General features: G+C 51.5%; 1 pseudogene; it reads left to right on the forward strand.

The window, feature by feature from the left end:
* Positions 1 to 931: 931 nt before the first annotated feature.
* The window catches only part of LOC137537217 (zinc finger protein 208-like), a 215,944-nt pseudogene continuing 202,083 nt past the window's right edge, over positions 932 to 14,792 (forward strand).

The following is a 14,792-nucleotide window of genomic DNA, read 5'->3' on the forward strand; positions in this document are numbered from 1 at the left end:
AGGGACCTGAGCACCTTAATCTGAAACAATCTCTCCCTAATGCTAGATACACACAATGCACTTATCTGACAGATTTACTGTCAGATCGATTATTCCTAACATGTCCAATCTGATTTCTGCACCATTTCCTATAGCAGTGAACAGAAATCGGAAACCGGATCGGACTTGTTGGAAATTGTCGATCTGACAGAAAATTGCATTGTGTGTACTTAGCAGGTACATCGGCTTGCCTCCTCACCCTCCTTTTATTCTGTAAGCAGAGTTGCGCTGGCCTTGCTTTCCCCCCTTTGCACGCCACCCGGCTACTTTTTCATGCCACCCGGCTGGAAAAAAATTTCTGGGGAGAACACTGTCCATCTACTACTGCTGGCATTAATGTAACCTCCCAGGAATGTGTGCATGGAGGGGAGGAGAGAAGCACCAGATGATGAGCAAGGCACACTGGCAGAGAGGACTGTGGTACTGAATGTGCAGATACCACAGCTTATGGGATATTATCACCCCTAGCAAATTATGTTCTTTTCTGTGCTCTGTTTATTAATGCTAATATCTTACAGCTCAAAGATCTCAGCTCAAAGAACAAGAGACGTATGTGAGGAGTGATCAGCAGTCTATGGAGGAGGGGGACATGATGGGGACAATTAAGAAGGAAGAAGAAGAGACATATGTGAGGAATGATCAGCAGTGTATGGAGGAAGGTGACATGATGAGGACAATTAAAGTGGAAGAAGAAGAGACGTATGTGAGGAGTGATCAGCAGTCTATGGAGGAGGGGGACATGATGAGGACAAGTAAAGAGGAAGAAGAAGAGACGTATGTGATGAGTGATCAGCAGTCTATGGAGGAGGGTGACATGATGAGGACAAGTAAAGAGGAAGAAAAAGAGACGTATGTGATGAGTGATCAGCAGTCTATGGAGGAGGGTGACATGATGGGGACAATTAAGAAGGAAGAAGAGACATATGTGAGGAATGATCAGCAGTGTATGGAGGAGAACGACAGGAGTGACCATCAGTCCATGGAAGAGGGTGATATAATGAGGACAATTAAAGAGGAAGAAGAAGAGACGTATGTGAGGAGTGATCAGCAGTCTTTGGAGGAGGGTGACATGATGAGGATAATTAAAGTGGAAGAAGAAGAGACGTATGTGAGGAGTGATCAGAAGGGTAACACGATGGGGACAACAAAAAAGGAAGACATAGAGATGTATGTGAGGAGTGATCAGCAGTCTACAGAAGAGGATGACATGAGGACATTTAAAGAGGAAGACATTATTACAAGGATAAGCATTGGTGAGTGATAAACATTAGATTTACAAAATACTTATTAATTTCACCTAGATATATGCCCCAGCACAGTATAGATCACGTAATGCCAATAACTGGGGGAGGGGCTATAAGAATGCCAGTGATATTTGCGGGGACTGAAGGGACAAGTAGCTATAATATCCCTCTAGTAAACAGCTATGCCAAATGCAAGTATGCTAAATAAGTATTCCTATTCACAAGAGCAGGAAGCTGCACCCATACTGCATGGATTCCAGGCAGGGAGTGAGCAGTGAAATGATAGTTCTGGCAAGGGTGATAATTACCACAACCCACAGTGGGGCAACCGGTGTCATTTGGGGCATCTCTGTCTGATCACAGTGTGGCTCACATCAACAGCAACACAAGTGTGAGCAGTTATATGGAAGCCATGTGTATACTGGCTGCACAGCTACTATAATAATGCATTATGTCAGGACAGTCAGTAACCATGCAAATAATGCCCTCATTTCTCTGACAATCCAGACACACATCCAGAAACACTGAGGTATAAAACATCAGCAGCTTATTCATGTTATAGAATCCTATAGAACAGCTGGGAGGAATTTCTTGTGTTTGGCTTTCCTGGTGTCGGCCAGATGCTCAACAGAGACTCTGACCAGGAGGGAGAGAGACCCTCAAAGCTGCAATAACCAACAGTGTGTACAGATTGCTGCACAAATCACTAGAGCTGCCCAACAGAGACTCTGACCAGGAGGGAGTGACACCCTCATAGCTGCAATAACCAGCAGTGTGTACAGATCGCTGCACAATTCACTAGAGCTTCCCAACAGAGACTCTGACCAGGAGGGAGTGACACCCTCATAGCTGCAATAACCAGCACTGTGTACAGATCGCTGCACAAATCACTAGAGCTGCCCAACAGAGACACTGACCAGGAGGGAGTGACACCATCATAGCTGCAATAACCAGCAGTGAGTACAGATCACTACACAAATAACTTGAGCTGCCCAACAGAGACACTGACCAGGAGGTAGTGACACCCTCATAGCTGCAATAACCAGCAGTGTGTACAGACCGCTGCACATATCACTAAAGCTGCCCAACAGAGACTCTGACCAGGAGGGAGTGACATCCTCATAGCTGCAGTAACCAGCAGTGTGTACAGATCGCTGCACAAATCACTTGAGCTGCCCAACAGAGACTCTGACCAGGAGGAGTGACACCCTCATAGCTGCAATAACCAGCAGTGTGTACAGATCGCTGCACAAACCACTAGAGCTGCCCAACAGAGACTCTGACCAGGAGGGAGTGACACCCTCATAGCTGCAATAACCAGCAGTGTGTACAGATCGCTGCACAAATCACTAGAGCTGCCCAACAGAGACTCTGACCAGGAGGGAGTGAAACCCTCAGAGCTGCAATAACCAGCAGTGTGTACAGATCGCTGCACAAATCACTAGAGCTGCCCAACAGAGACTCTGACCAGGAGGTAGTGACACCCTCATAGCTGCAATAACCAGCAGTGTGTACAGACCGCTGCACATATCACTAGAGCTGCCCAACAGAGACTCTGACCAGGAGTGAGTGACACTCTCATAGCTGCAATAACCAGAAGTGTTTACAGATTGCTGCACAAATCACTAGAGCTGCCCAACAGAGACTCTGACCAGGAGGAGTTACACCCTCATAGCTGCAATAACCAGCAGTGTGTACAGATCGCTGCACAAACCACTAGAGCTGCCCAACAGAGACTCTGACCAGGAGGGAGTGACACCCTCATAGCTGCAATAACCAGCAGTGTGTACAGATCGCTGCACAAATCACTAGAGCTGCCCAACAGAGACTCTGACCAGGAAGGAGTGACACCCTCATAGCTAAAATAACCAGCAGTGTGTACAGATCGCTGCACAAATCACTAGAGCTTCCCAACACAGACTCTGACCAGGAGGAAGTGACACCCTCATAGCTGCAATAACCAGCAGTGTGTACAGATCGCTGCACAAATCACTAGAGCTGCCCAACAGAGACTCTGACCAGGAGAGAATGACACCATCATAGCTGCAATAACAAGCAGTGTGTACAGATCGCTGCACAAATCACTAGAGCTGCCCAACAGAGACTCTGACCAGGCGGAGTGACACCCTCATAACTGCAATAACCAGCAGTGTGTACAGATCACTGCACAAATCACTAGAGCTGCCCAACAGAGACTCTGACCAGGAGGGAGTGACACCCTCATAGCTGCAATAACCAGCAGTGTGTACAGATCGCTGCACAAATCACTAGAGCTGCCCAACAGAGACTCTGACCAGGAGGGAGTGACACCCCCATAGCTGCAATAACCAGCAGTGTGTACAGATCGCTGCACAAATCACTAGAGCTGCCCAACAGAGACTCTGACCAGGAGGGAGTGACACCCTCATAGCTGCAATAACCAGCCGTGTGTACAGATCGCTGCACAAATCACTAGAGCTGCCCAACACAGACTCTGACCAGGAGGGAGTGAAACCCTTATAGCTGCAATAACCAGCAGTGTGTACAGATCGCTGCACAAATCACTAGAGCTGCCCAACAGAGACTCTGACCAGGAGGGAATGACACCCTCATAGCTGCAATAACCAGCAGTGTGTACAGAATGCTGCACAAATCACTAGAGCCGCCCAACAGAGACTCTGACCAGGAGGGAGTGACACCCTCATAGCTGCAATAACCAGCAGTGTGTATAGATCTCTGCACAAATCACTAGACCAGCCCAACAGAGACTCTTACCAGGAGGGAGTGACACCCTCATAGCTGCAATAACCAGCAGTGTGTACAGATCGCTGCACAAATCACTAGACCAGCCCAACAGAGACTCTGACCAGGAGGGAGTGACACCCTCATAGCTGCAATATCCAGCAGTGTGTACAGATCGCTGCACAAATCACTAGAGCTGCCCAAAAGAGACTCTGACCAGGAGGGAGTGACATCCTCATAGCTGCAATAACGAGCAGTGTGTACAGATTGCTGCACACATCACTGGAGCTGCCCAACAGAGACTATGACCAAGAGGGGGTGACACCCTCATAGCTGCAATATCCAGCAGTGTGTACAGATCGCTGCACAAATCACTAGAGCAGCCCAACAGAGACTCTGGCCAGGAGGGAGTGACATCCTCATAGCTGCAATAACCAGCAGTGTGTACAAATTGCTGTACACATCACTAGAGCTGCCCAACAGAGACTATGACCAAGAGGGGGTGACACCCTCATAGCTGCAATAACCAGCAGCGTGTACAGATTGCTGCACAAATCACTAGAGCAGCCCAACAGAGACTCTGACCAGGAGGGAGTGACACCCTCATAGCTGCAATAACGAGCAGTGTGTACAGATCGCTGCACAAATCACTAGAGCTGCCCAACAGAGACTCTGACCAGGAGGGAGTGACACCCCCATAGCTGCAATAACCAGCAGTGTGTACAGATCGCTGCACAAATCACTAGAGCTGCCCAACAGAGACTCTGACCAGGAGGGAGTGACACCCTCATAGCTGCAATAACCAGCCGTGTGTACAGATCGCTGCACAAATCACTAGAGCTGCCCAACACAGATTCTGACCAGGAGGGAGTGAAACCCTCATAGCTGCAATAACCAGCAGTGTGTACAGATCGCTGCACAAATCACTAGAGCTGCCCAACAGAGACTCTGACCAGGAGGGAATGACACCATCATAGCTGCAATAACAAGCAGTGTGTACAGATCGCTGCACAAATCACTAGAGCTGCCCAACAGAGACTCTGACCAGGAGGGAATGACACCCTCATAGCTGCAATAACCAGCAGTGTGTACAGAATGCTGCACAAATCACTAGAGCTGTACAACAGAGACTCTGACCAGGAGGGAGTGACACCCTCATAGCTGCAATAACCAGCAATGTGTACAGATCACTGCACAAATCACTAGAGCTGCCCAACAGAGACTCTGACCAGGAGGGAGTGACACCCTCATAGCTGCAATAACCAGCAGTGTGTACAGATCGCTGCACAAATCACTAGAGCCGCCCAACAGAGACTCTGACCAGGAGGGAGTGACACCCTCATAGCTGCAATAACCAGCAGTGTGTATAGATCTCTGCACAAATCACTAGACCAGCCCAACAGAGACTCTTACCAGGAGGGAGTGACACCCTCATAGCTGCAATAACCAGCAGTGTGTACAGATCGCTGCACAAATCACTAGACCAGCCCAACAGAGACTCTGACCAGGAGGGAGTGACACCCTCATAGCTGCAATATCCAGCAGTGTGTACAGATCGCTGCACAAATCACTAGAGCTGCCCAAAAGAGACTCTGACCAGGAGGGAGTGACATCCTCATAGCTGCAATAACGAGCAGTGTGTACAGATTGCTGCACACATCACTGGAGCTGCCCAACAGAGACTATGACCAAGAGGGGGTGACACCCTCATAGCTGCAATATCCAGCAGTGTGTACAGATCGCTGCACAAATCACTAGAGCAGCCCAACAGAGACTCTGGCCAGGAGGGAGTGACATCCTCATAGCTGCAATAACCAGCAGTGTGTACAGATTGCTGCACACATCACTAAAGCTGCCCAACAGAGACTCTGACCAGGAGGGAGTGACACCCTCATACCTGCAATAACCAGCATTGTGTACAGATCGCTGCACAAATCACTAGAGCTGCCCAACAGAGACTCTGACCAGGAGGGAGGGACACCCTCATAGCTGCAATAACCAGCAGTGTGTACAGATCGCTGCACAAATCACTAGAGCTGCCCAACAGAGACTCTGACCAGGAGGGAGTGACACCCTCATAACTGCAATAACCAGCAGTGTGTACAGATCGCTGCACAAATCACTAGAGCTGCCCAACAGAGACTCTCACCAGGAGGGAGTGACACCCTCATAGCTGCAATAACCAGCAGTGTGTACAGATCGCTGCACAAATCACTAGAGCTGCCCAACAGAGACTCTGACCAGGAGGGAGTGACACCCTCATAGCTGCAATTACCAGCCGTGTGTACAGATTGCTGCACAAATCACTAGAGCTGCCCAACACAGACTCTGACCAGGAGGGAGTGACACCCTCATAGCTGCAATAACCAGCAGTGTGTACAGATCGCTGCACAAATCGCTAGAGCTGCCCAACAGAGACTCTGACCAGGAGGGAGTGACACCCTCATAGCTGCAATAACCAGCAGTGTGTACAGATCACTTCACAAATCACTAGAGCTGCCCAACAGAGACTCTGACCAGGAGGGAGTGACACCCTCATAGCTGCAATAACCAGCAGTGTGTATAGATCTCTGCACAAATCACTAGAGCTGCCCAACAGAGACTATGACCAAGAGGGGGTGACACCCTCATAGCTGCAATAACCAGCAGTGTGTACAGATCGCTGCACACATCACTAGACCAGCCCAACAGAGACTCTGACCAGGAGGGAGTGACACCCTCATAGCTGCAATAACCAGCAGTGTGTACAGATCTCTGTACAAATCACTAGAGCTGCCCAACAGAGACTCTGACCAGGAGGGAGTGACACCCTCATAGCTGCAATAACCAGCAGTGTGTATAGATCTCTGCACAAATCACTAGAGCTGCCCAACAGAGATTCTGACCAGGAGGGAGTGACACCCTCATAGCTGCAATAACCAGCAGTGTGTACAGATTGCTGCACACATCACTAGAGCTGCCCAACAGAGACTCTGACCAGGAGGGAGTGACACCCTCATAGCTGCAATAACCAGCAGTGTGTACAGATTGCTGCACACATCACTAGAGCTGCCCAACAGAGACTTTGTCCAGGAGGGAGTGACACTCTTATAGCTGCAATAACCAGCAGTGTGTACAGATCACTGCACAAATTACTAATACTGCCCAACAGAGACTCTGACCAGGAGGGAGGGACACCCTCATAGCTGCAATAACCAGCAGTGTGTACAGATCACTGCACAAATCACTAGAGCTGCCCAACAGAGACTCTGACCAGGAGGGAGTGACACCCACATAGCTGCAATAACCAGCAGTGTGTACAGATCGCTGCACAATTCACTAGAGCTGCCCAACAGAGACTCTGACCAGGAGGGAGTGACACCCTCATAGCTGCAATAACCAGCAGTGTGTACAGATCGCTGCACAAATCACTAGAGCTGCCCAACAGAGACTCTGACCAGGAGGGAGTGACACCCTCATAGCTGCAATAACCAGCAGTGTGTACAGATCGCTGCACAAATCACTAGAGCTGCCCAACAAAGACTCTGACCAGGAGGGAGGGACACCCACATAGCTGCAATAACCAGCAGTGTGTACAGATCGCTGCACAAATCACTAGAGCTGCCCAACAGAGACTCTGACCAGGAGGGAGTGACACCCACATAGCTGCAATAACCAGCAGTGTGTACAGATCGCTGCACAATTCACTAGAGCTGCCCAACAGAGACTCTGACCAGGAGGGAGTGACACCCTCATAGCTGCAATAACCAGCAGTGTGTACAGATCGCTGCACAAATCACTAGAGCTGCCCAACAGAGACTTTGACCAGGAGGGAGTGACACCCTCATAGCTGCAATAACCAGCAGTGTGTACAGATCGCTGCACAAATCACTAGAGCAGCCCAACAGAGACTCTGGCCAGGAGGGAGTGACATCCTCATAGCTGCAATAACCAGCAGTGTGTACAAATTGCTGTACACATCACTAGAGCTGCCCAACAGAGACTATGACCAAGAGGGGGTGACACCCTCATAGCTGCAATAACCAGCAGCGTGTACAGATCGCTGCACATATCACTAGAGCTGCTCAACAGAGATTCTGACCAGGAGGGAGTGACACCCTCATAGCTGCAATAACCAGCAGTGTGTACAGATTGCTGCACACATCACTAGAGCTGCCCAACAGAGACTCTGACCAGGAGGGAGTGACACCCTCATAGCTGCAATAACCAGCAGTGTGTACAGATCGCTGCACAATTCACTAGAGCTGCCCAACAGAGACTCTGACCAGGAGGGAGTGACACCCTCATAGCTGCAATAACCAGCAGTGTGTACAGATCGCTGCACAGATCACTAGAGCTGCCCAACAGAGACTCTGACCAGGAGGGAGTGACACCCTCATAGCTGCAATAACCAGCAGTGTGTACAGATCGCTGCACAAATCACTAGAGCTGCCCAACAGAGACTCTGACCAGGAGGGAGTGACACCCTCATAGCTGCAATAACCAGCAGTGTGTACAGATCGCTGCACAAATCACTAGAGCTGCCCAACAGAGACTCTGACCAGGAGGGAGTGACACCCTCATAGCTGCAATAACCAGCAGTGTGTACAGATCGCTGCACAAATCACTAGAGCTGCCCAACAAAGACTCTGACCAGGAGGGAGGGACACCCACATAGCTGCAATAACCAGCAGTGTGTACAGATCGCTGCACAAATCACTAGAGCTGCCCAACAGAGACTCTGACCAGGAGGGAGTGACACCCACATAGCTGCAATAACCAGCAGTGTGTACAGATCGCTGCACAATTCACTAGAGCTGCCCAACAGAGACTCTGACCAGGAGGGAGTGACACCCTCATAGCTGCAATAACCAGCAGTGTGTACAGATCGCTGCACAAATCACTAGAGCTGCCCAACAGAGACTTTGACCAGGAGGGAGTGACACCTTCATAGCTGCAATAACCAGCAGTGTGTACAGATCGCTGCACAAATCACTAGAGCTGCCCAACAAAGACTCTGACCAGGAGGGAGTGACACCCACATAGCTGCAATAACCAGCAGTGTGTACAGATCACTGCACAAATCACTAGAGCTGCCCAACAAAGACTATGACCAAGAGGGGGTGACACCCTCATAGCTGCAATATCCAGCAGTGTGTACAGATCGCTGCACAAATCACTAGAGCAGCCCAACAGAGACTCTGGCCAGGAGGGAGTGACATCCTCATAGCTGCAATAACCAGCAGTGTGTACAAATTGCTGTACACATCACTAGAGCTGCCCAACAGAGACTATGACCAAGAGGGGGTGACACCCTCATAGCTGCAATAACCAGCAGCGTGTACAGATCGCTGCACATATCACTAGAGCTGCTCAACAGAGATTCTGACCAGGAGGGAGTGACACCCTCATAGCTGCAATAACCAGCAGTGTGTACAGATTGCTGCACACATCACTAGAGCTGCCCAACAGAGACTCTGACCAGGAGGGAGTGACACCCTCATAGCTGCAATAACCAGCAGTGTGTACAGATCGCTGCACAATTCACTAGAGCTGCCCAACAGAGACTCTGACCAGGAGGGAGTGACACCCTCATAGCTGCAATAACCAGCAGTGTGTACAGATCGCTGCACAGATCACTAGAGCTGCCCAACAGAGACTCTGACCAGGAGGGAGTGACACCCTCATAGCTGCAATAACCAGCAGTGTGTACAGATCGCTGCACAAATCACTAGAGCTGCCCAACAGAGACTCTGACCAGGAGGGAGTGACACCCTCATAGCTGCAATAACCAGCAGTGTGTACAGATCGCTGCACAAATCACTAGAGCTGCCCAACAGAGACTCTGACCAGGAGGGAGTGACACCCTCATAGCTGCAATAACCAGCAGTGTGTACAGATCGCTGCACAAATCACTAGAGCTGCCCAACAAAGACTCTGACCAGGAGGGAGTGACGCCCTCATAGCTGCAATAACCAGCAGTGTGTACAGATTGCTGCACAAATCACTAGAGCTGCCCAACAGAGTCTCTGACCAGGAGGGAGTGACACCCTCATAGCTGCAATAACCAGCAGTGTGTACAGATCGCTGCACAATTCACTAGAGCTGCCCAACAGAGTCTCTGACCAGGAGGGAGTGACACCCTCATAGCTGCAATAACCAGCAGTGTGTACAGATCGCTGCACAAATCACTAGAGCTGCCCAACAGAGACTTTGACCAGGAGGGAGTGACACCCTCATAGCTGCAATAACCAGCAGTGTGTACAGATCGCTGCACAAATCACTAGAGCTGCCCAACAAAGACTCTGACCTGGAGGGAGTGAGACCCTCATAGCTGCAATAACCAGCAGTGTGTACAGATCGCTGCACAAATCACTAGAGCTGCCCAACAGAGACTCTGACCAGGAGGGAGTGACACCCTCATAGCTGCAATAACCAGCAGTGTGTACAGATCGCTGCACAAATCACTAGAGCCGCCCAACAGAGACTCTTACCAGGAGGAGTGAGACCCTCATAGCTGCAATAACCAGCAGTGTGTACAGATCGCTGCACAAATCACTAGAGCTGCCCAACAGAGACTCTGACCAGGAGGAGGGACACCCTCATAGCTGCAATAACCAGCAGTGTGTACAGATCGCTGCACAAATCACTAGAGCCGCCCAACGGAGACTCTGACCAGGAGGGAGTGACACCCTCATAGCTGCAATAACCAGCAGTGTGTACAGATCGCTGCACAAATCACTAGAGCTGTCCAACAGAGACTCTGACCAGGAGGGAGGGACACCCTCATAGCTGCAATATCCAGCAGTGTGTACAGATCGCTGCACAAATCACTAGAGCTGCCCAATGAATTGCTATTCTCTTCAGGATGAGGCAAACTTACAGTATATACAGCCTGATATTAGCCAGTGGATGCAGCTGTAGCTGATCTTGATTGGTCCAGTTCCAGTCTGGAGAAACATGACAAGCTCACATGTCTCAGTTTGGGAAAATGATCGTCTTATCATCACACTTTATACATGAGCAGGTAAGCAGGGGAACCTTTACAGTTCAGTCTCGTTGGCAAATTGGGCCGCTGTTGCTGCCTGAACATTTTTTGTGTGGAATTGCCGTGTATTTTGGTTCTCCATTCACACTTTCGCCAGCAGACGATTCCCCTTAAGGCCTCTTGCACACTGCAACTGATTCCGATTTAGATTCCGCTTTTTAATCAGTTTTTACATCCGATTCAGATTCTGATTTGCAGTTTGCTCCCTGCACACTGCAAATCGGAATCTGAATCGGATGTAAAAACTGATTAAAAAGCGGAATCTGAATCGGAATCAGTTGCAGTGTGCAAGAGGCCTAAAGTAGATCCAAGATGAACTTTTACTCATTGCATAATTGTGCCCCTTACATATAATTTATAGGGCATTCCTCAAGCCAAATTTTAATACCCTAATTCCATTTAAACTAAACAAGCCACGCCCACAGCTCCTCCAGCACCTAGGCATTTTGAGTCTCATGTAGCAAGTGCTCATGGGAGTTCAGTCTGGGGAGGAGTTGTCATTTTAAAATGAACCAGAGCAAAAGCTCTATTTCAAAAGAAGTTCTTAACCTGAAGAGAGAGAAGCCTCAGGATCCTATCGAGGCTTTCCTCTCTTGTCTGCAGCCCCCCGTTGCAGAGCACGGCCCCCCTTTGAATCGGGGCCGCGCCCTTCTGCTTAAAGAGAAACTGTAACCAAGAATTGAACTTCATCCCAATCAGTAGCTGATACCCCCTTTACCATGAGAAATCTTTACCTTTTCTCAAACGGATCATCAGGGGGCGCTGTATGGCTGATATTGTGGTGAAACCCCTCCCACAGTGTGATGTCAGCGCCTCACAGCACTGAGGTACTGACATCACACTATGGGAGCTGTGTTGCATTGTGGGAAATAACAGCTGTTTACAACTGCTAAAAAAGCAAGCAGCATCTCCTTCCACTGACACCATGTGACAAATGTACTCCCTGCTGGGCAGAATCATATGCATGGCACCGCCCCCCGCTCAGTGACGTACTCCCTGCTGGGCAGGATCATATGCATAGCACTGCCCATGCTCAGTGACGTACTCTCTGCTGGGCATGATCATATGTATGCATGGCACCGCCCCCCGCTCAGTGACGTACTCCCTGCTGGGCAGGATCATATGCATAGCACTGCCCCTGCTCAGTGACATACTCCCTGCTGGGCAGGATCATATGCATGGCTCCGCCCCCACTCAGTGATGTACTCCCTGCTGGGCAGGGTCATATGCATGGATCTGCCCCCGCTCAGTGACATAGTCTCTGCTGAGCAGGATCATATGCATGGCTCTGCCCCCCGCTCAGTGATGTACTAACTGCTGGGCAGGATCATATGCACGCTCAGTGAGAGGCGGGGCTTAGATGTGACTGGGCTCCATGATGTCAGTGAGGCAGAGGAGAGCTGCTGCTGGTGAGAGGCGGGGCTTAGATATGACCAGGCTCCATGATGTCAGTGAGGCAGAGGAGAGTGGCAGCTAGTGAGAGGCGGGGCTTAGATGTGACCGGGCTCCATGATGTCAGTGAGGCAGAGGAGAGCGGCAGCTGGTGAGAGGCTGGGCTTAGATGTGACCGGGCTCCATGATGTCAGTGAGGCAGAGGAGAGCGGCAGCTGGGGAGAGGCGGGGCTTAGATGTGACCGGGCTCCATGATGTCAGTGTGGCAGAGGAGAGCGGCTGCTGGTGAGAGGCAGGGCTTACATGTGACCGGGCTCCATGATGTCAGTGAGGCAGAGGAGAGTGGCAGCTGGTGAGAGGCGTGGCTTAGATGTGACTGGGCTCCATGATGTTAGTGAGGCAGAGGAGAGTGGCAGCTGGTGAGAGGCGGGGCTTAGATGTGACCGGGCTCCATGATGACAGTGAGGCAGAGGAGAGCGGCTGCTGGTGAGAGGCGGGGCTTAGATGTGACCGGGCTCCATGATGTTAGTGAGGCAGAGGAGAGCGGCAGCTGGTGAGAGGCGGGGCTTAGATGTGACCGGGCTCCATGATGTCAGTGAGGCAGAGGAGAGCGGCTGCTGGTGAGAGGCGTGGCTTAGATGTGACCGGGCTCCATGATGTCAGTGAGGCAGAGGAGAGTGGCAGCTGATGAGAGGCGGGGCTTAGATGTGACTGGGCTCCATGATGTCAGTGAGGCAGAGGAGAGTGGCTGCTGGGGAGAGGCGGGGCTTAGATGTGACCGGGCTCCATGATGTCAGTGAGGCAGAGGAGAGTGGCAGCTGGTGAGAGGCGGGGCTTAGATGTGACCGGGCTCCATGATGTCAGTGAGGCAGAGGAGAGCTGCTGCTGGTGAAAGGCGGGGCTTAGATGTGACCGGGCTCTATGATGTCCGTGAGGCAGAGGAGAGAGGCTGCTGGTGAGAGGCGGGCTTAGATGTGACCGGGCTCCATGATGTCTGTGAGGCAGAGGAGAGTGGCAGCTGGTGAGAGGCGGGCTTAGATGTGACCGGGCTCCATGATGTCTGTGAGGCAGAGGAGAGTGGCAGCTGGTGAGAGGCGGGGCTTAGATGTGACCGGGCTCCATGATGTCAGTGAGGCAGAGGAGAGTGGCAGCTGGTGAGAGGCGGGCTTAGATGTGACCGGGCTCCATGATGTCTGTGAGGCAGAGGAGAGTGGCAGCTGTTGAGAGGCGGGGCTTAGATGTGACTGGGCTCCATGATGTCAGTGAGGCAGAGGAGAGTTGCAGCTGGTGAGAGGCGGGGCTTAGATGTGACCGGGCTCCCTGATGTCAGTGAGGCAGAGGAGAGTTGCAGCTGGTGAGAGGCGGGACTTAGATGTGACTGGGCTCCATGATGTCAGTGAGGCAGAGAAGAGCTGCTGCTGGTGAGAGGCGTGGCTTAGATGTGACCGGGCTCCATGATGTCAGTGAGGCAGAGGAGAGTGGCTGCTGGTGAGAGGCGGGGCTTAGATGTGACTGGGCTCCATGATGTCAGTGAGGCAGAGGAGAGTGGCTGCTGGTGAGAGGCGGGGCTTAGATGTGACTGGGCTCCATGATGTCAGTGAGGCAGAGGAGAGTGGCTGCTGGTGAGAGGCGGGGCTTAGATGTGACCGGGCTCCATTATGTCTGTGAGGCAGAGGAGAGTGGCAGCTGGTGATAGGCGTGGCTTAGATGTGACCGGGCTCCATGATGTCAGTGAGGCAGAGGAGAGTGGCAGCTGGTGAGAGGCGGGGCTTAGAAGTGGCTGGACTCCATGATGTCAGTGAGGCAGAGGAGAGTGGCAGCTGGTGAGAGGCGGGGCTTAGATGTGACCGGCTCCATGATGTCAGTGAGGCAGAGGAGAGTGGCTGCTGGTGAGAGGCGGGGCTTAGATGTGACTGGGCTCCATGATGTCAGTGAGGCAGAGGAGAGTGGCAGCTGGTGAGAGGCGGGGCTTAGATGTGACCGGGCTCCATGATGTCAGTGAGGCAGAGGAGAGTGGCTGCTGGGGAGAGGCGGGGCTTAGATGTGACCGGGCTCCATGATGTCAGTGAGGCAGAGGAGAGCTGCTGCTGGTGAGAGGCGTGGCTTAGATGTGACCGGGCTCCATGATGTCCGTGAGGCAGAGGAGAGTGGCAGCTGGTGAGAGGCAGGGCTTAGATGTGACTGGGCTCCATGATGTCAGTGAGGCAGAGAAGAGCTGCTGCTGGTGAGAGGCGTGGCTTAGATGTGACCGGGCTCCATGATGTCAGTGAGGCAGAGGAGAGTGGTTGCTGGTGAGAGGCGGGGCTTAGATGTGACTGGGCTCCATGATGTCAGTGAGGCAGAGGAGAGCTGCTGCTGGTGAGAGGCGG

This window comes from Hyperolius riggenbachi, chromosome 10 (genome assembly GCF_040937935.1).
Source record: "Hyperolius riggenbachi isolate aHypRig1 chromosome 10, aHypRig1.pri, whole genome shotgun sequence".
Taxonomy (NCBI): Eukaryota; Metazoa; Chordata; class Amphibia; order Anura; family Hyperoliidae; genus Hyperolius; species Hyperolius riggenbachi.